This window comes from Marmota monax, unplaced genomic scaffold (assembly GCF_021218885.2).
Source record: "Marmota monax isolate L192 unplaced genomic scaffold, Marmota_monax_Labrador192_F-V1.1 WCK01_AAM20220418_F8-fsc00047, whole genome shotgun sequence".
Taxonomy (NCBI): Eukaryota; Metazoa; Chordata; class Mammalia; order Rodentia; family Sciuridae; genus Marmota; species Marmota monax.
This window is the reverse complement of record NW_026692072.1, coordinates 6,837,528-6,858,341: the sequence shown is the minus strand read 5'-3', so window position 1 is coordinate 6,858,341 and position 20,814 is coordinate 6,837,528. Positions and strand designations below refer to the sequence as shown.

The following is a 20,814-nucleotide window of genomic DNA, read 5'->3' as shown; positions in this document are numbered from 1 at the left end:
GGATTTATATCCTGGTTCTACCTGGATGGGAATCCATGTGCCACAACAGTACCATGCTGATCATAAACTAACCAATTTATTCGCCTTTTGTCTAAAAATTATTTTTTTTGATCCGTGGAGCAGATCATGCTAGATTATCAACAAGGTCAAGAATATAAAAATATCAAACAAAATAAACAAAAATTTCTATTACCAAAGAATATTTCCTCTTAAAATCCTGAGTCCAATCATAACACTTGCCTAGATGTAAGTATAAAGACAAACATAATCTGAAGCTGGTGATTTTTCTATGAATACACCTAGCAGTATGAATCTTAATCCCCAAGTTCAGTAAGCAATATCACATTTGTATTTTTACTTTTGTAAATATGGAACAGACACTACCAGATTTCCATGATTATTTAATGAACAAGCCAATTTTGAGTTTCCATTACGCTGGAATAGTAGGAAGCCCTTCCACATTTTTAGGGCTGCCTCTTATGATTGTGACATGGTTATGGGGCCTGAGTCAAGCCAAGATATTGCTGGTCTCCAGGCAGATTTTGTTGTCTTTCTATCTATACATGAGACTTGCCTTTCCCCCATATCCAAGGTCCTTTCAGGTCTGTGGACAGCTGGTGTACTGCCAAATGCAGGATATTTACTAAGGACAAATCTCTTCTGCCACAAGTCTGATGCACTCCACAACCATCCTGCTATCTCCCTATGATCTTAGCTGTTCCAGTACCTCCCCACAGCCGTATTCTCCTCCCCCAACTTCTTCACACACTCCCTTTTCCAAGAGCAAGAACCACTCTTTTCTCCCCCTGTACCTCTCTAGCAGGGTTTTAATATTCTTCTAAGATCTTGGATTTTTAGAAAACAACAGTCAGAAATGCACACAGTCTATTTCTTCTTGTTGCTATGTACTCCTGGGAGTCAGTGGAACACAAAGCAGCTGTTTGAATTGGTGGAAATAAAAGGGAAAATAAGAGAAAGAGGAAACAACCTGATATCTTAATACTTCAAAATATATTGGCCTCTTTTATTACTAAAATACCACTGAGATCATGCACAAAAGAATGTTTCTGTGGTTAAGGAAAGAATTGGAAGAAGAGAGAGAAGGAGAAGGTGATGTCCCCCAAAAGCTCACATGTGATACAATGCAGGAAGGTGCAGAAGAGAATATTGTTTTGTGATAGTCTTAATCCAAGTTTAATCCCCTGATAGGGGTTAACTGAGTAGTAATTGAAGTGGTAGGGTGTGGCTGGAGGAGGTGGGCACTGGAAACATGGCTTTGGGTTAAAAATTTGTTAACTGGCAAGTGGATACTTCTCTCTCTGCCCTCTGATCACAATGTGAGCTGTTTCCCTCTGCCACACTCTTCTGCCATGATGTTCTGCCTCACATGGAGACTGGAGGAATAGAGCTGGCCTTCTGTGGACTAAGACCTCGGAAACCATGAGCCCTCAAATAAACTTTTCCTCCTTTACAGTTGTGGTCAGATCTTCTAGTCACAGCAGCAATAAACCTAATTAAAGTAGGGAGGAAGCAGGGTGGGAGGCATTAGGCAGAGGAGGCATCAGGCAGAGGAGGACGTGGAGCAACATACTTTGGTGCCCAGTTCTTTGTTGGATTCCTATGAAGAGTACTGACATGTTTCTGAAAAGTGGGCTTGTCTGGTGGATTTTCAATTCCCTCCTATGGTGCCATTATTATGACAGTCTGTCTCTTCTGTGTGTTGTTTTATAACATTTTCATATTATATTAAGTCAATCTCTAGCATCTGGAAAAGTCCCTACCACCCCAATTCTTATTTATCATAATCAACTGGTACCTTTCTCAGATAACGCTTAAAGTTTTTGAATTTGCAACACTTTACCTTTCATTTGGCTTTATAAATACATGCCTCTCTTCTTCCCAAGTATTATACAGTTTATTTGTATCTCAGAGTTCAATTCATCACTATTATCATAGGGAAAATTGAAAACAAATGATGTATAGCTAATTAAATGGAAATGAATACATTCTTATAAATCCATTTGAGAGAAAAAAACTATGCATTCATTAAAACTCACTTTGTAAAAGAATGGTTAAATAAAACATAAACTTGAATTTATTACAATCCTTTTTATTTGTATATGTATATATTGAATATCATAGGTGTGCTTATTTAAACTATTTCCTAGTCAGTTCAAGTATAATGAACATTTGTCTTTGTTTATTTCCTAAAATGTCCCTTAAAACATCATACTGCAAATAATAACAAAACTGTATGTTATTTTAAAAATTATCCAGAATTTATTATGATTGGAGACACTATGGCCATCCTGAGTTAAGAGACTTGGTCATCGTTGAGACAACCTTCGTGCATTTTTTTTGTTTGGTTTAAAACTGGGTGTATTATTTCAGTTGTTACTTAACCTCTCTTTACCTTAAAATCATGGGATCATACTTTCCAGCCCTTATTTTATGAATTAAATTAGATTAAACCTATAAAAAGTTTTTATAGTATCAACTGGCTCAAATACCAAAAACCACAATTGTATCATGGAGAAAGATTGGCACAGGATTCCTAAAAAAATAAACTAGAATTAAATCAAAGCTTTCTAAATATTAGATATTCCCTTTAGTAAGGTTCTTAGTATCTCTGAGCTCTTGTTTCCTTATCTATAAGATGAGAATAATTGTTTTACCTCCCTCTTAGGGAAGTAGTAAGAATTATGTAAGATGATGTACCTATTGAATCAAGAGAATGCAGGATTGGGCACATAGGAAAGAGTCTGTAAATATTAACTTTATATCTATCAAGCCATTAAAGAGATAACATAATGAAAAATATATATATTCTACTATAGATGTTGCAAGGAGAAAGGAGCTAGCAATAGTTTTGGAAAAAAACTAAGATGATGACGTTGAAAACGACCTAGATAGTATTTGAGCTCCCAAAGCTTCAGCAAATACCATGCTCCACATTGTTAGTGATATTATGTAATTGGAATATATATATATATATATATATATATATATATATATATATATATTCTGTATATTTTAAAATAGAATGTTCTTCTAAAATTATATTTGGTTCATTTTAGTCACACTTAAATTATTTTTAAATTTTAAATAAATGTAAAGGATACTGTGAGATTTTCATGTTAATTAAAATGGCCTGGGTTTTTAAAAATGTGTAGAAAAGAGTTTTCAATCTTATTATGCAGGGGGGAAACTTTTTAAAGATGAAAATACATCCCTATGCAATTTTTTAGTGTCTGTATAAAGGAAATGTCTGTCCAGAAAAGTCTTTAAATATCATATCCAACTACCTCATTTTGCACATGGGAAAACCGAATTTTAGAATAAGTAATTGTTTCAGCCAGAGTTACACTGTACCTGAATGCAAGAACTATAAACTCTCTGGATAGCACAATTCTTATTACAATACGGAAAGCATCCTTCTCAGTGTTTTTCTCTTATTCACTGTGTACATGTGTCCATATAGTTGATACTTGTGTGTCTTTCTATATTATGTGTGTACATCCATAAAACAGATAATTGTGTGTCTTTCTATGTATACAAACTGTGGCAGTGTAAGTGTGTTCAGGCAGTAGAAAAGAACACAAAGCAAATTTTTTTCCTGACTATGAGAAGTTATTAGTCTGTACCCTAAAGCATGATATTTAATAGTTTTCTCTAAAACTCTTGAAGTCTAGGTGGCTCTTGAGATGTCCATTTCATTCCCAGTCATATAAACACCCCCATGTCTAGTCCCCATAAAACACTGTTTCTTTGTTGGATGTATTTGCATAGCATCTCTCTCTGCACTTTCTCTCTGTCGTTCCAGTCCTGAGAGCTCAGGATCTGAATAATAATCTGGCAGACACGGTGCCGTGCTTGCGTGTTGCCTGTTGAAAGATGATAATTTGTATTGATTAGTAAATTCACCCTCTTCAAAGGCACATCAGAAAGCCCCACTGGAGTTAGAGTTTCTGCTGTATTAGTTCAAGGGCACTCTAGAGAGAAGGAATGTGTTTTCAGTAAGATTAAGTCCTCTATCTCAAAGAAGAGGAAGAATGGCCTGAAGCGTTGCTTAAAATAGTCGGCATTCTCTCAACCAAAGGCAAGATACAACAAGCAGAACAGCTCACTTTTTTTTTTTCTCAGTAACAGGACTGCTGTGTCCCTTTCACTGGATCACAACCATGAAAGCTGTCTGTACATCCCAGGGTGGGGGTTGGCAGAGTGGCCTGACCCACTGTGGAGAAAGAGCTTGCCTGGCTGGAAGCGCCAAGCCCTGGATGTGAGTCCCAACGCTGCCGTTTATGAGAAGTGGCCAAGGCAATTCATTGAACTTTTACCTGTTGATTTCACATCTGTTATAAAGGGGTGGGGGGGAGGTGGGGGGAGTACTTTCCCATGTGGCTTGGTAATAACACAAAGTATCCTTACTTCCTCTTGGACAGGGCTGTTGCCTACAATTTTTCCTTTGCTTGGTACATTCAGATATTCTCAAAGTGTGATTCCCAGAACAGCAGTATCAGCAACAACTTATTGTACAGGAAATTATTATTAATGCAAGTTCTTGGACCCCCATCCCTGATCTATCCATAAGAAACTCTGGGAATCAGGCTTATTACTCCAGGTGATTGTGATACACCCAATATTTGGGGATCAGTATCTTCTGAAACTCCGATTGATCCCTTCATAGAGAAAAACCTGCTTTGTCTTTTCCCACTTGATTCTATTCTCCCATTATGGACCATTCTGGCACACTCTGGCACTATGCACTTGTTTATAGCACTTGTGAGAGTTGTCATCTACAATCAACTGTGTGTTTACTTAATTGTTCCATGAGGGCAGGGCTGTTTTCTGGGTTGACTCATCTCTGTATTCCCATCTGCGAAGCATCTGTCATATCACAGAGTTACAAATGTAAACTGAGGCACACTGAATTTTTTTAAGAATTTGTTTGAGCAAACAGCAATTCATGAATCGGGAAGCCATAATCAGTAGTGGTCTCAGGGCTCTACTAAGGGAACATAAGAGATAGGCTTTTATAGGATCAACCCAGAGGTAAAGAAAATATTGATTTTTTTATAATTATACAGTTAGTTGATTTGGTGTATCCTATTGTAAAGTCCCTAGTTATATGAGCTAGTTGACTCTTTGGTTGCTTAAGTTCTGTATATCTTAAAGATTTGTATTTAGAAGAAATAGCTCAAAATAAGTTTTGCTTATGTTTGCAATTCAAACAAAGTTAAGGTCATTTGTGAAACCTAACTGGTTTGGCTGCTCAGTGATTCTTCAGGCCTGCTCTTTATTTAATTTGTTTTAGTAGTAGGAACACAATAATCATTTGCTATTTAGATGAAAGTTGGTGACCTGGAAGAAACCATTTCTACTCACTGAGACTCCGTGTGCTTCTCTTTAAAATGGACTCAATAAAACATATCTGGGAAGTTAGCACGTAAGTGAGCTAAGGGATAATAAAACCTTAGTCAGCCAACTCATGGTCATCCTTTCAGTTCATACACGAATTTTTAAATATTACTTACTTTCTCACTGGACACTCTGCTTAACTGCTGGATGTTAAATTTAATTGTGGGCTTTCTTATGTTTCCTATACAATACTGGGGTGAGCTGCTTTCTAACATTTTATGAAAAGTCAGAGTGATTCAAGGTGAGTGTACAAATGTTATAGTTTACCTTTGGTATCCCCCAAAAGCTCATGAGTGAGACAATGCAAGGTTTGGAGGAGAAGTGATTGGGTCATACCCTTAGCCTAATCAATGAATTAATCCCTGATGGGATTAAGTGGGTGGTAACTAGAGTTAGTTGGGGTGTGGCTGGTGGAAGTGGTTCATTGGGGGCTTGGCTATGGAGTATATATTTGTATCTGGCAAGTGGCTACCTCTCTCTCTGCTTTCTGAGCACCATGTGAGCAATTTCCCTCTGCCATGCTCTTCTGCTATGATGTTAATCCTCACCTGGAGACCAAGAAATGGAGCCAGCCTTCTATGGAGTAAGACCTCTAAAACCGTGAGCCCCTATAAAAACCTTCTTCCTTTACAGTTGTCCTGGCTGATCTTTTAGTGGCAGTGGCTAAAAAGCTGACTTAAAACAACGAAGATATTCAGTCATCTGATTTTCAGGTATGGAAGGAGAAGCTGAAATGTCCATATTCTACAACCTTAAAAAATCTGAGACTCTCTGATGCCTCTTTTTGAGTTATTTATTTCCTAGTCCTACCTGCCTAAGCCAAATTGGACCCATTGTGTCCTTGGATCTTGCTGGTTCTCTAGGGCACAGAGACAAAATGCCAGTACAAAGCACTGGAACTCAGAGACCTCCTGACACTCTCTGCCCCATCTCTCCCCTCCCTTTAGCCCACAGGCATTTCTTTTTCACTACAGATTATTCTTTCATTATTCTTGTTTCTTTCACCTATGATTTTAGCCAGTCCCTGGATATTGTCTTCCCCTTGCTTTTTTCTGCTTTATTTCCTCTCTAACAATTTCTTTCTTCATTCTGAGATGTATGCTTTTGGAAACAAGAAACAAGACAACCAGCAGGTGTTTCTAATTTTTCATCCTGCTTCATCCTTCCTCTGAGACTGTGCTCTCTATTATTCTACCTGAGATGGGGGAAAATGCTCTCACCAAAATAATAGCATTCCACATCAGCAACTCTCAAAATACATTTGATAATGTCAGGAGACATTTCTGATGGTCTAAACTAAGAAGGAGTGTGTGCTACTGACACCCTAGAGGGTACATGTCATGGATGCCCCCAAACATCCCCAAATGTACAACACTGTTCTCCCTAAAGAGTTAACAGGTCTAGAATTTCAGTAGTTTTGTGACAAGTTTGAGAGAACTTGCTTCACTGGAAGATATACACAAGGCAGGTGTTCAATAACAATTGCTAACTTTAAATCTTGGTTTCTTCCATCCCCAATATCTTTGCAACCTTGGCAAGTCAGAGATTTTAGTAGTTTGATAACTTTCTTAAGCTTCAGGATCCATCCTTAGCCTTCTTCTGTATTTCTAGTGAAAAGACTCATATACCATATGTCCAAATTGTTCTTCTTGTCTTATAAACCAAACCATGCATTTTGTTGGTGGCATGTTAATTTATTAGGCATCATTCTGTTTAGTTCAGAGTAGGTAGGACTGACATTTGACTTTGACGTGTACTCACTCACAGTTAAATAAGAGAGGGAAATCAATATACTGCAAAGATAGAGTCCAACGAGATTGTTGAGAAAGCTAAGTACTAAGTGCTAAGGAGAAGAGAGAAAAGATCACTGGCACTCTGTAAACATATACAGCACAGACACAGTAGGACCTGTCAAAGGGAGAGGGAAGAGATGGTGCTGAGCTGGAGTAAGTAGATATTTTAGGACAAGAGGAGTGGGATGTACCCAGGCAAGGTTTGGTGTGCCCAGACAAAGAGGTGAGGAAGACGCTTAAGGATAAGCAGGACCAGCTGAACAATTTGGGGAGCTCGTTGCAAAATGTAACCATGGATCTCTTGTTCAAAAGGCAGGAGAGGGCAGCTGTTAAATGGTGTTGTTTGTTATTTATTCCTATATCAGCTGTGTGTTAGGTCAGAGGGAAAGTTGAAGAGCAAGGAAGAGGAAATAGGTGGCTTAAACTGTCTGGAAAGGGATAGGTAGGCACCTCACCAGGTGGTCATGTGAAAGGCATTTATAGTTTTCAGCCATTAGGTAAATGGAGTCCAATGAGGTAAATGGGGCAGAGTGCAGAGTGGGGAAATTGCAGGGAAGGAGAAAACATTGAACTGGACAAAGGGTTAAATTAGGTAGAATGAGGATAATATTCAGCTTTTCAATCATAAAATAAAATCTATAGATTGTGGTGAGCCTGTCTGTGATTGAAGCAGTCATTTTTAAAATAAAATGTGAAATAATAAGTGTTAGAAAAAACATTGTTTAGAGCTATTTCTTGCAACATATGTATAGCAATCTAATGAAGTGATGAATTTGGATTATATTTTTTTGTTATAAAGTCACTTAAAAATCAGTTTGAAAGTGGAACATTTTAAAACCATAGACAGAAATATTATTATTTTACATCTTTCCTTTCAGTGTGTGTAGTATTCATCTCCATTTTATGGCTATATAATATTCCAGAAAATACATGGGATATACTTTTTCTAAACTTCTCTGTTGACAAATTGAGTTCCTTTTCTTGGCATTCCTGAGAATAGATAAAATTTCAAGAAAATTTTGATTTTTTTTTACAAGTAGTTGTTTTGCTAGGCAATAACAAAGCAACATAGCATTCTTATAATGGGAAAGCAATCCAACAGTTGCAGGAATTAATATTGATAAAACAGAAAAATAACAAAACACACACAACAAGAATGAGCTCCAACCCACTAAGAATATAAGCTAGGTTAAAGATATAGAGAGTGGGCTCAGCTGATGGGTAGTCTTTGACCAATACTGTTAGAAATATTTCTAATGGAACATTATGGTCCAATGCACTGACAGTGTCTTAATCACCAATGTTTCAAAAGAAAACTTTAGTTTTACAGAAAATAAATTGCCACAGAATTGCCCTGAGTTATGGTTTTCACTAGAGCTTGTATCGTTGAACACATTGACATTTGATGGGGCCATTTTCTGTTAGTGTAATTAGCCAATTTAGACTGGCACATTTAGATTGGCACATTTTTCATGCCCCAAAGATAACAGTTTCAGAGAGAAGAAAGGGAAAGGACACAAGGAATGAGGAGGGAAAAAAAAAAAAAGGCTAGGCTTAAGGTACAAAGAAGATAAACAATTTAGAAAAATATCAATAATGCCTGCTTGCACAATTATTCACAGGAACAGTATCTGGAAGGACAAGGTCATATTTAAGTGGCAATAATACATCTGAAATAGTTCATTTAACAAAGAAAAGCAGTATTACTGAGTCCAAGGTAGCTATCAAAACTTGTTTAACTACTTCAGAACAAAATATTGAGAGGCAAGGGTTTAAAGTGAATGCCCATTTATCCAATTCTTCATCAAATGAAAATCCTGTTTATCCAAGTTAAGATTTTTGAATTAGACTCTTATCAATGCCATAATTTCATCAGCAGCAATTCTTTTTGAAGTACTGAGCTATTCAATATTTGAAAATTGAGGATTTGCCTTTTGATGGGGAACCTACATCTGCATTCCATTGTAAAGATGAAACATTTCACTGAGCTGTTTTATGAAGAAGGTTGGCATATTTATTTATTTACTTTGGTAGGGATTCTTACAAAATGGAAAACATAAAGATTATTACCGACTTATTTTTGCCAGTCTTAAGTTCACACACAATAAATGAGTGAACTGACAGAACAGCTGGTGAAATTTAGACGGTTACCATTTTGTAAGGTTTTCTTTATCCCTTTCCTACCCTTCCAAAAAAAAAATAATAATAATGGAAAATCAGCAATATAAAAGTGTTGGCACTATATTTATGTAGCATTTACAGTTTTCTTGCTTAATAAGACAATACAAGTGTCCTTTTTGACTTTTATCCACAAATAAAGAAGAGATTATTACAAGCTCAAATATATTGCTAAATTTCTATCTTGGTTTTATAATATGCTGTTCTTGTGTTTGTCCATGATCCAAAGATACTATAAACAACTAGATAATCATTTCATTTTCTTCTTAGGAAAAATAAAGACTGGCTTAGATAAGAATATTAAATTGAACATATAGTTTCTGTTCACCTATCTGCCAGCAATTCCAAAACCAGAAATGTGACATATTTTTCTTAGAGGAGTTGGCCTTGATCAATTCTTTCTTTTCTTGTCTATTACAAGAAAGGGTATCTCTGATGGAAACAGGCTTTCAAGGATTCTCTACATTTCCAATTAATTGAAAAAATGACAGGAACAAGTACATGATATTGTGCAGAGTAACAGGGCATATTATTGGCTTCTAAATAGATGGAAATTAATTTATTAATTAAATTAATTTATTATTTATTAATTCTTTGATCTAGATAATAAAACATTCCTTCCTTGAGACTGTAATTATATTCCACTAGGATATTAAAAGTGATGGGTATCCTTTGATTGAAACATGGAATATCATCCTTCCTAGTTGTAACTACCAATAATTATACATAATCTTTAAAATCCAGTGTCTATGGTTTGATATTCTAAGTGTTTCTTCTACAAGTAGTCATTTTACTTGGGAAATGATAATGGATTTCCTTTGACATTAGGTCCTGGTTCAGGTCCCAGGTCAAGAAATCCTATCAAATAATCTAGAACCCCTTACCTTTGAGATGTATCAGTTATCCTCTAAAACCTAAGAAATCATCCCAAACCTACTAGCTTAAAATACTCAACATTCATGTAGCTCACACTTCTGTGACTCAGTAAATTGAGCTGAGCTTACCTGAATACTCTTAGCTTTGTTCACTCATGCATATGAGTTGAGTTACTGCATCAGTATGGGAATGAGTTTGAATACACAAAAGAGAATAAAACATGGAAAGTGTACTTCACATAGAAAACAGGAAAGATCTGTTTAGAGAATTTGCAATTGGGTTGAATTTTTAAAAATCAAAAACATTTTACAGTGAAAATTAGTGAAACTGGGCTGCAGGTAGCATCTTAGTGAGGGGGCAGATAACAATTGGAAAAGATTGAAGATAAGGAAAAATCAAAATTTTTAGAGATGGAAGGTGCTTATTATTTTAAAGACGCTGTCACGACAATACTAAATTAAACCAGGTTTGAAAAAATACTATGTAGTCTGGGTTAACATCCTTATTTTCAGAAATTATAAAATGTTGAACAAAGTGAAATATAGATATATCAAAGCGAAATATTCCAATATAGGAAGGTAGGTAGGGAAGGGGGCTACCAGGGATAAGGTGAGTTCCTCAATAGGGAACCGTTACCCTTGTGGGGCAGAGAGGTGAAAATCAGCACAGCAATTTGGTGTTAGGCAGAGAGACACAAATATGAGTTATAGAAACATTGCTCATTATTGTTCTCTCTCCAAAAGCAATCCTAGAGTTTGGAAAAATAGATTTAAAAGCTTGTGGTCAGATTGGGGGTTGAGCTTAGTGGTAGAGCACTTATGCAGCATGTGTAAGGCATCCCCAGCACCAGAAAAATAAAACAAAACCTCCAAGCATGTGATAATAAGCCTGACTGAACATATTGGCTCATTGGATTAAAGCAGAAGAAGTAGTGATGGAGGAATAGTGATATATTAAAAGGATGTTTACAATGTAAAATTGGAATGATTTAAAAATGGATTCAGAGTGGAATCAAAAATGCTTTGTTACCAATTTCTGCAAATCATCTTTCATGAACTTTCTATTTTAGGACTCCATTTCCCCAGAAAGCTGATACTACTTTTATCATTTTTTTCCACTTTCTTTCATCTTGAAACACATGCACGTGCACACTCATGGACACACACACCAACCAGAAAAGCACCCTTGAGCAAAGCAGTTGTCACCTCCATTTCTCTTAGTCTCAGACCTGGCTTCAAATCTGTGCTCCCAGTCCCCAATCATGTTTCTGCCAATCCTGGGTGAGTTACTGTAATTGACATAACTTAGGACAGAAAGCAAAAGGAATAGAAGGGGGTGCTATTACTTTAGCTTTTGGAGCACTCTTTCTTTGGAGAGTGATTCCATGTTGACTTGGAGAGTAAGTTTTTGTCAACTTCCATAAGGAAGATAAATATGAGTTGAGACATATGAGTGGGAATTGGCTAGAAATAGGCACCAGACAATATTTGGGGTTGACAAAAATGTTCTAAAGCTCGATCGTGGTAAAGGTTGCACAATTCTAGGAATTTATTTTTAAGAAATTTAGAGGATTTTTTTTTCTCTTTTCAGTAAGTGAGGTTTATAGAATATAATTACACCACAAGAAAGATGTAAAAGAAAATAAATATAGGGAAAGTATTATAGGTTTTTGCTACTTAATTTCTAGATATTTCTATACACTTAATTTTAATGTTTGGCTAAAATATGTAGTTTATTTTCTATTACTATATTTATTCAAGCTTAATTTTGTCAGTTAATTTCTAATAATTATGTTTCTTTAAAGATAGCTACTTTTTTGGTACTGGGAATTCAAACTGGGAGCACTTTACCACTGATCCACATTCCCAATCCTTTTTATTTCTTTTTTTTTAATTTTTAATTTTTTTAATTTTTTTTTAAATTGCTTAGTGCCTTGCTAAATTGCTGAGGCTGGCCTTCAACTTTCAATCATCCTACCTCAACCTCCCAAACTGCTGGGATTACATGTGTGCATCACCACACCCAGCAAGATAACTACTACTTTCTGTAAGCAATTTTCATCTAACACTTTTAGGGTAAACAAGAACATGGACACTAATGAATACATGCCATATACCTACCATGGATAAGCTTCCTTACTGGGTACTGAGTATCAGCAATGATCAAACCACACAAAAAAAATCTTTGCTTTTATTAAAATTATCCACTACAGAAATCATTTGTTAATCTGTAACCTCTGTAAAATAGGTGTTGAAAGTTTGGATTGGTGCTACCAAAGTTTGCCTTATCTTTAAACATCCTTTTAAAATAGAACAGTTGGGAGGAAAAAGGATTTTGGGTGGCATTTGTCCTAGTTGATGTCTCTACAACAAATGAGATTTGCATCTAATCATTTCATTTCTTTGGTGTTTATTTGATAAAGAAATGTGGTGGGGGGGGGGGAGAGAAAGAGAGTTGGTGTATATATGTAGAAGTGTTTGGGTACAAAACAAAGAGGTACCACATTTTATGGCAATGAGATTGAAAAATATCCCAAACTATATGGACAAAAATACTTGTAGGTAGATTTAATAAAAGTAAGTATATCTAGGATTTTAAAATATACCTGAGATTACAGAACACTGTCTATCCTATAGGTGTATTTCCTGACCCAAAATATACTTCCACCTGTATATAAAGTATACATTGTATGTTAGCGTCCCCAGCTTGCCAGGGACCATATTCAGAAGCAAGTTCAGACATGAGCAAGGAAAACAGATGGAAAGAGGAATATTTGAGAAGGACAAACATCTACTTAGGAAGCAAGAAAATAAAAGATCTTGCAATTAAAATATTTTGAAGGGTTTTCGATGTAGAACAGTTTCTCAAGATCAGCGCGATGCCATTCATGATCAAATCATTTCTTTTTATTCTGAGGGATGTGCTATTCCTCGTAGGATGTTTTAGCAACATCCCTAGGCTCTACTGGCTTGAGGCCAAGAGCACTTGCCTACTTTTGTGACAATCCAAACTGTCTCCAGACATAGCCAAATGCATTCTGAGAAGCAACTCCATCCCTGCCTGTTCCACTCTCTCTTTCCTACTGAGAACTATTCATGTAGAATGAAGACAGGTTGTGGATTGTGGGTACCTGCGTGTCCAGGTTTGGCTGGGAAAGACCTGTTTTGTACCTGATAAACTTGCATATCATTACTAGGGACTCTTCACTTCCAAAATTAGCCCTGTTTGTAGGATAGACCCTGTGATCTGTCTAACAATAGATCAACCCCCACCATCCACATGGTGATTTTTATGCAAGAAGAGTAATGTTTATAGCAAAATGGACAAGAGAGCTTGGCTCCTCAATAGCCTTTATTTTCCAGTGGGTCAAGCAAAAGCTGGCTCTGTTAGCTTTAGGTTGGTGGTATTTGTTTTGGATTGCCCTTATTCTAAAAACCTAACCACCCCTCTCTCTTTGTGTCCTAAGGATGTACTTAGGACCACACTGTGATAAAAACCAGCTTGGTGTACGTCTATCTCTGTTATTCTCCAATGCCTTATCATTTTAAGGCCACAAGACTAAATTCATTCATGTTTGTGTTAGAGTTCAATCTGGAGAGTTCAGTCTAGCGTTAAAAGTATCCTGCAGTGAAATCCCAAAATCTATAAAAATGCAGCAAGCTTACCATGATAGCCTCAAAGACTCAGCTATAGTCATCCATCCATTCATTTATTCATTGATTTCACAAATACACAATGGGGTCCTACTCTGTATTAAACATTGAACTAGGTGCTAAACTCACAAAGATGCAAAATTATGACCTCTGCTCTAGAGAATTGTGTCTCCTTCTAAAAACGGAAGTTAATAGAAGAACATATACTCAGAGCACAATGTGATTATTTCCCTGATAAGGTTAGATGCCAAGCATAGTGAAAACACTATAAAGCAAATAACAATGCTACCAAAACAGGTGAAGGAATAGTCAGTTTGGGACTGAATGGCGGTGAGTGATTGTTATAAATAGTCATATATATGCGTGAAATTCTTCGGCCTTTCTTCATTTGAAGGTTGAACAGTCAGTCATAAGGTCCTCTTTGGAAGCTCAGAGGCAGCAATATGCCTGCACCACTTTCAGTGACCAATTAGTGCCCCTAAGTGCACTTCAAGATTTATGTGGTCATTAGTGGATATAAATGTAACTCATAAGAATTTACAGTGCTATAGGCCAAGGTTCTAGGTCAATATTTAGAAGTATTTAAGTCCTGGAGCAAACAACACTGTCATCAGAGCAAGACAATGACTGAAAGTCCTGATTCCAACTATCAAATACTACACTCGTTGATCAACATGGCTCTGTGGTTTAGGAATCTGTCCTTGGGCCTTATGGGTAAGAAACCCAATAAAGGTGAATAGTTATTAGCCCACTTTGTAACATTCTTCATCCTTCTATTCTAAACTATATATTGGTGTATTTTATTATTTTCATAAACTAAAATAACAAATTTAAAAGGTCATTCATATTTTTATTGTCATTTGCTTTACTATACAGAAGAAGGAAAATAAATTGAAAGAAAATGAGAATACAAGCAGGGGTGTTGCGATTTTTCTTCTGTGTTGGATATTTTACATATGATTGATTGTGACATAATTTTATTATGAGAAAAATATAACCATTAAATTAGATTGAGGAAAATGCAGTCACATTTTGCAATCTGTCCATAAAAATTATCCAGCCCACTACTATATGAAAAAATGCTTTCCATGGATTAGTATGAGTGGTATAGCTTACAAATATTGCTTATTCCTAGACAGATATGTCATTCTTATTATTATCATTGTCTTCCATTGATGAAAATAGTCTGTCTTCTCAATAAGAATCACCAATGCTTTTATGAAATACTAAATCTTACTTCTTGCAGGAAAATGAATTCTTTATTTTACAGATGAAATCCAACTAGACAGGCTTAAATGCATATGATTAGTATTAAACTTTAAACTGGAAATAATGCATTTCTTAATGTAGTCGTGTCTTTTTTATCACCTAGGATTTTTTAGTAAGGTATTATTTGTATCCCACCCTGAAATTGTAGAATGAGAGACTGACATATATAGCCTGTTTTGCCTGGAAATGTACTGACATTAGCACTGAAATTCTCATATCCCAGAAAAACACTCTATTTAGGAAAACTTATTTTTTGGTAAAAATTAAAGCCACAGACCAACTTCCAGAGTCATATATCTCTTGTCATCTATTTTCCTGTTTTAAAGTAGGAAAATGAAAATAAATTGGAAGGCAATAAAATGAAGTGAGCAGGGATACTGTGCATGCTTGGTCACCCTATCACATACACTTACTTTGTTGATTTTCACACATGCACTTGGTGGGTAGAAACCCAAGGTTTTCTTAAGCTGCATTGTGTTTGCTTTTTATTTTTCATATATTATGCTGACAAGTGTGGATTGTATTGCTCTCAGACACAGGCAAAAGGGACTCCTCTCCTGGGCTCATTCTTTGGAAGAAAGGACTCTGGCTTCATTTCATGAAGTAATGAGCCCTGCAGTCAACATCATGTGCTCATCTAGAGATCTTGCCCACCTCTGGACAAAATTCCAGCCATCAAGGGCCCTGAAGATTATATACAGCCATCTGGGACATGCATTAGCATGTGCACAACTGCATGTTTATCTCTACCTTCAGCCACAAGCCAAGAAGCAGCTGTTTGTGGAACCTGGGAGGAGGGTGGAGAAGGGGCTTGAATAAGTGAGCTGTAGAGTCTGCATGCCTGTGTGCACATCTATTGGTGGAGTGGGGATGGCAGGGACGGAAGGAAAGGGGAAGGCAAGGCCAGCAATTGGAGACAGTTGCTGTCTTTCCTCCCTTTGACCTCAAGTTCTCACTCCCATTTTTAGTGCCTGAGAATCTTATATTTAAACTGGCATTCTAGATTACTATGAAGGGACATTTGTCAAAATAAGAGACTTGAACACATTTTACTTCACAGGTGGTTGGTTTAACTTACAATTTTATAATATTTTTCAACATGATGATTTGGTCTGCATTTGTACTACTGTCCCAGGCTCTGGAACTCATGGGAAGGGCCTGAGTGAGTGTTGTCTTCCTTCAGGTCAAATTTGCTCCTGGTATCACCTCCATATGCATTTAGAAACATTGGCTTTATGACAACACAATAATAAAGTACACTTAGAATGCATGGACATCTATTAAGCCAGCTTTGAAATCAAGGTTTTGAGGTGCATTCCATTCTCTTTTGGACCCTACTCCATTCTCTTGGCTGGCCAGTTGCTTAAAACTGTTAGAGGGCTGGGGTTGTAGCTTAGAGGTTGAGCGCTTGACTTGCAGGCATGAGGCATTGAGTTCCATCCTCAGCACCACATAAAATAAATTTAAAAAAAAAATTAAAAAAAAAAACTGTTAGAGTTGGAGGAAAGTTTAGTCTATTTTCTGGTTATTTCCCTCACTTGCAGACTCTTTCTAGAATAGAGATGGGGTCATTATTTTGAAACTGATCTAGCAGAAAACGCTGAATTATATTTCTCAAGGGAGAGTGACGTTTTTCAATATAATTCAAGTGCAAATAAGACATTTTTTATATCACACACATAATTTCTCACACATATACTCACATTCTTTAACTTCTACACATTTCTATGTCAGTAAATTACTTTGCTGCTTTAACATAGTAGTCAATATATCATAAATTCAGATGTGAGCATTAAAACAATCTAATAACAGCAGCCTCTCTTCATTAAGCATATATAATGTGCCAACTTTGTGCTAAATCATTTTATCCATTGTCACAGTTGATTCTTGCAACAAACATATGACCCTGTAGTTCCATTGCACAAATAGAAACCTGAGGCTTTACAGCATGTAACTTGCTCAAATCACTTATGCATAGCACTTCATCCTCTGCCAAACCATTTGTTAATTTGTCCTGTATACACTTATTGCAAATCTTCCATGTGTCTTGCCTATGCTATGTGGATCCAGTTTATTGACTAAATGGATTACAAAGCAGTTGTTTGTGGAACTTCCTATCATATCGACTTCAGAGTTTTGAGGAAACTAGAAGAGTAACATTGAATTTAACTCTGGGGAGAGACAATTTCTGAAAAGGTTTTCATATAGAAAAACCTGGAAGTGAGTCTGAAAAAAAGAAAAGTATTATCTAAGACTGAAGAAGGCAGACCTGAGGGCAGAAATAAGGAGCAGCACATGCAACATCTTGGAGGCGCGAATGTTCCTGGAAGATACAGGGAACGTGGCTTGGTCTGAAGAGGTATGAAGGAGGAACAGGTGAAGCTAATGCACTTAGAGAAGATCATGACAAGAAAGAAAATCCTCACAATCTTGAAAACACTGGAAAAATTGATGGCTCATAGGTGTATAGAATATTACCACAGGAAGAGCACTTAAATCTTAATCATTCCTTATAATGTCTGAAAGAGGAATAAGTGAGACCTGGATATATTTAATTGACTTGCTCAATCTGAGACTGAAAAAGTAGTACAGTCCAATTCTTCTGAATCCTCATTCTTATGGCAGAAAGAGTCAAATCTGAGACAGTATTTTGTTTTACTTTAAGTAACCTAACAATTACCTCTAAATTCAAGTGAATGAATATTCTATAATTGAAGATAAGATTTTAATGAATATATTGTTTTAAGAAAGCAAATAAATGTAGGTAAGTTAATCCAATTTTTAATTTTGTATATGAGTGTGTATATATATATATGTGTGTGTATATGTATACATATATTTATATGAGTATGTGTATATGTACACATGTATGTACACACATACACACACATGAAATAGTTGCATATATATAAACATTTCATTTTCAATTGTCATTGAACTTGGTGAATACAAATGCTATTATAAAGAGAGGTACTATTTGCCCAAAGTCTAAAATAGCACATGCATTTTGAAAACATAAGTGAACTCTTCTGCTAAAGTCAGTGTGACTCGGATTTTCCCCTTGGCATCACTCCAGTCTTGATCATGAAAGTCTCAGTTCTAGAACTAATCCTAATTCTAAATAGAAGGATTTAAGTGTTAACATTTTAGATTGACATCCCATTTTAATTGTCTCATACTCTAAACCAGGCCCCTATGTTGTGTTCCAATTCTGAAAAATAGGTCCCCATATTATGACCCAGGTCTGTCCTCTGCCTCATCTTCTCCCAAAATGTTACATTTAGCTCAACACCACAGCCTAATATCATCTTGTATTTCTAAACACGTGCCAGTGAATAAGCCCACTCCACCTGCTAGAACATAAATATATTCTTCATTAAATCTCTCCAATGTATGCTGACATATTGAGTAAATCATCTGTTATTATTCTTTCTTTTGAATAATACTTTTCTCTTTTTTCAGACTCACTTCCAGGTCACCTGGAAAGGCAAGGGTTAATTCTGGCAGGTGTTCTTAGACCTGGACCCTTAATACCTATCCCATGTGAATGAGGAAGTCTGACCACCTTCCAGCCCCTGCTTTCCAATTTCAGTGATCAATAGCATATTTTATTTTTAAAACATTTTAAAAATAGTTGTATTCCCCATAGACGCATAACTGCTACTGTGTGTGCCTGCCTTGTATTGAACAATTAATAACACACAGCGTACTTCCTATAACACAGGACTGATCCCTTTGTGAAAGAGGGAATATGCACTGGTAGAGACTAAAGAAGGAAAAAAGGAGATTGTGTGGCAAGATGTTTTCAGAGTAGTATTTTTCTAGAACTAATCCTAACTCTAAATAGAAGGGTTTACTTGTGAACATTTTAGATTGACATCCCACTTTAAATAGTTATAATGCAGGGAGTAGAGGTTAAGGGGTGTCCCATTTTGTGCAACTTGTCAGTTGAATAGAGATCATTTACCTATCCAAAGAGTACAAATGTGTTACTCCTCTAGATAAAAGATCCTTTTGCCAAGTAATTTGGAAATCCTGTTAGACTGCCCCTTTTCTTGTTAAAATTGTGCTTCTGAGTCTGCCCAGCTCTCATTATTCATAAGAAAAAAAATTGCCAAAGAAACCTTAAGGCCTCACTTTGGGAAGATGTTCTAAGCCACAAGAAATGTTTAAAGATCTATAATTGTCAAGAGGAACAGATGGAAACACAATATAGTAGAAAGGTTAGGATCAGATATTGTTTTATTTAGAATGAGCCTCTGAGCTCTTTCTAATTATAGATAAGACAGCCTAGTATATGGAGAGATCATTAGGCTGGGATTCAGGAGTCTTTGTGTTCCAGTTAGTCACATCTCTCCTTGTAACCAGTTCTAGAAGGTGACTTTGACTAAGTCATTTGAGTAGTGTGGTCTCAGCTTGTCCAGCTATAGAGTGAGGGGGAGTTAAGAGTTTTCATTTTGACATTTCAATTCATGAGATTTCTGTTATATGATGGCACATGAACATTCTCTGCAAATGCTATTAGTGAATACTGAAAGTTAGAATATGAACAAAGAAAATTAAAATAAAATTTAAAGACACATTAGCATATGTGAATATCAGTATACATTTGGGCTTTTAATTTATAATTAAAAAATATTTAAACATCACAGTATTCTAGTAGAATATCTGCCTTATTTCCATCCTCATTTTTCAAAAGTTCTTTTTTTTTTTCTTCTGCACAACAGATATTGCAATTTTTCCAAAGCCTAAGTAGGACCATGAATTCTCCCTGAATAATACTTCCCACCAAATAAGTACAAAACCCAAGCACCTTAGAGCCCCACACCTTCTTTACCTCATTGCCTGTAATCCATTACCTCTTGACCAACCTCTATTGTGAGACCCTTCTAATAACCCCAATCCATTTTATTTCAGGATTATTTTACAACACTGGTTTTGTTTGCTGCTGTTGTTTGGCCTTGTTTGGGCTTTTGTGTTTTGTTTTCCTTTGCATTTACCTTGGATACTTTGTCTGACATCTTAGCATCACTGAATCATCCACATCATTCAGATCACACTCCACATCTCGCAAAGACTCTGTTCTTCAACCAGCCCTTTAATGTTACATCATTGTTGACTACACTTGTCTCATGCGTGGCCCAGTTGTACTAAGGCAGTGGGGTAGGTTGCAGACGGGCCCAAGAAAGTGCACAGAGACAGTAGAGAGATGTGACTTAAAAGGGAAAGCTTACAAGAGATCAGTGACTGCTCCAAAAAGAATTCAGTGGCTACAGGCTGATAGACAGATCTCTGTCCTCAAGGTGCTTTGCCAAACAGTGCCTCCTCTCCCTCATGGTGTTTTGTCCACTGGCAGATGGTGACATGAGTGACATGTTTCCTTTCCACAGTGCCCTCAGTTCTCTACCTGTCCCCACTCAGAGAGGGCTTTCATATGTTAGGCTGCAGGAGCAGTGATGTCATCCGCATTAACTTGCTTAGTTTGCTTGTCTAACTGGCATCCCAAGGAGCAACTGTTCTGGTATAAATGCAGGAAAGTGGCTTCCTACATTAAGTTCTCCTAATTCCCACTGTGCATAAGAGAAAGCCATTGTCCTCTAAGATAATATACACCTGAACTTCCCAGC

General features: G+C 36.5%; 1 protein-coding gene across 10 annotated transcripts in view; it reads left to right on the top strand.

Moving 5' to 3' along the window:
• Lrrc4c (leucine rich repeat containing 4C) overlaps nucleotides 1–20,814 on the top strand; it is a 1,168,074-nt gene that overhangs the window by 725,173 nt on the left and 422,087 nt on the right. The gene's annotated exons all lie outside the window — the stretch shown is intronic.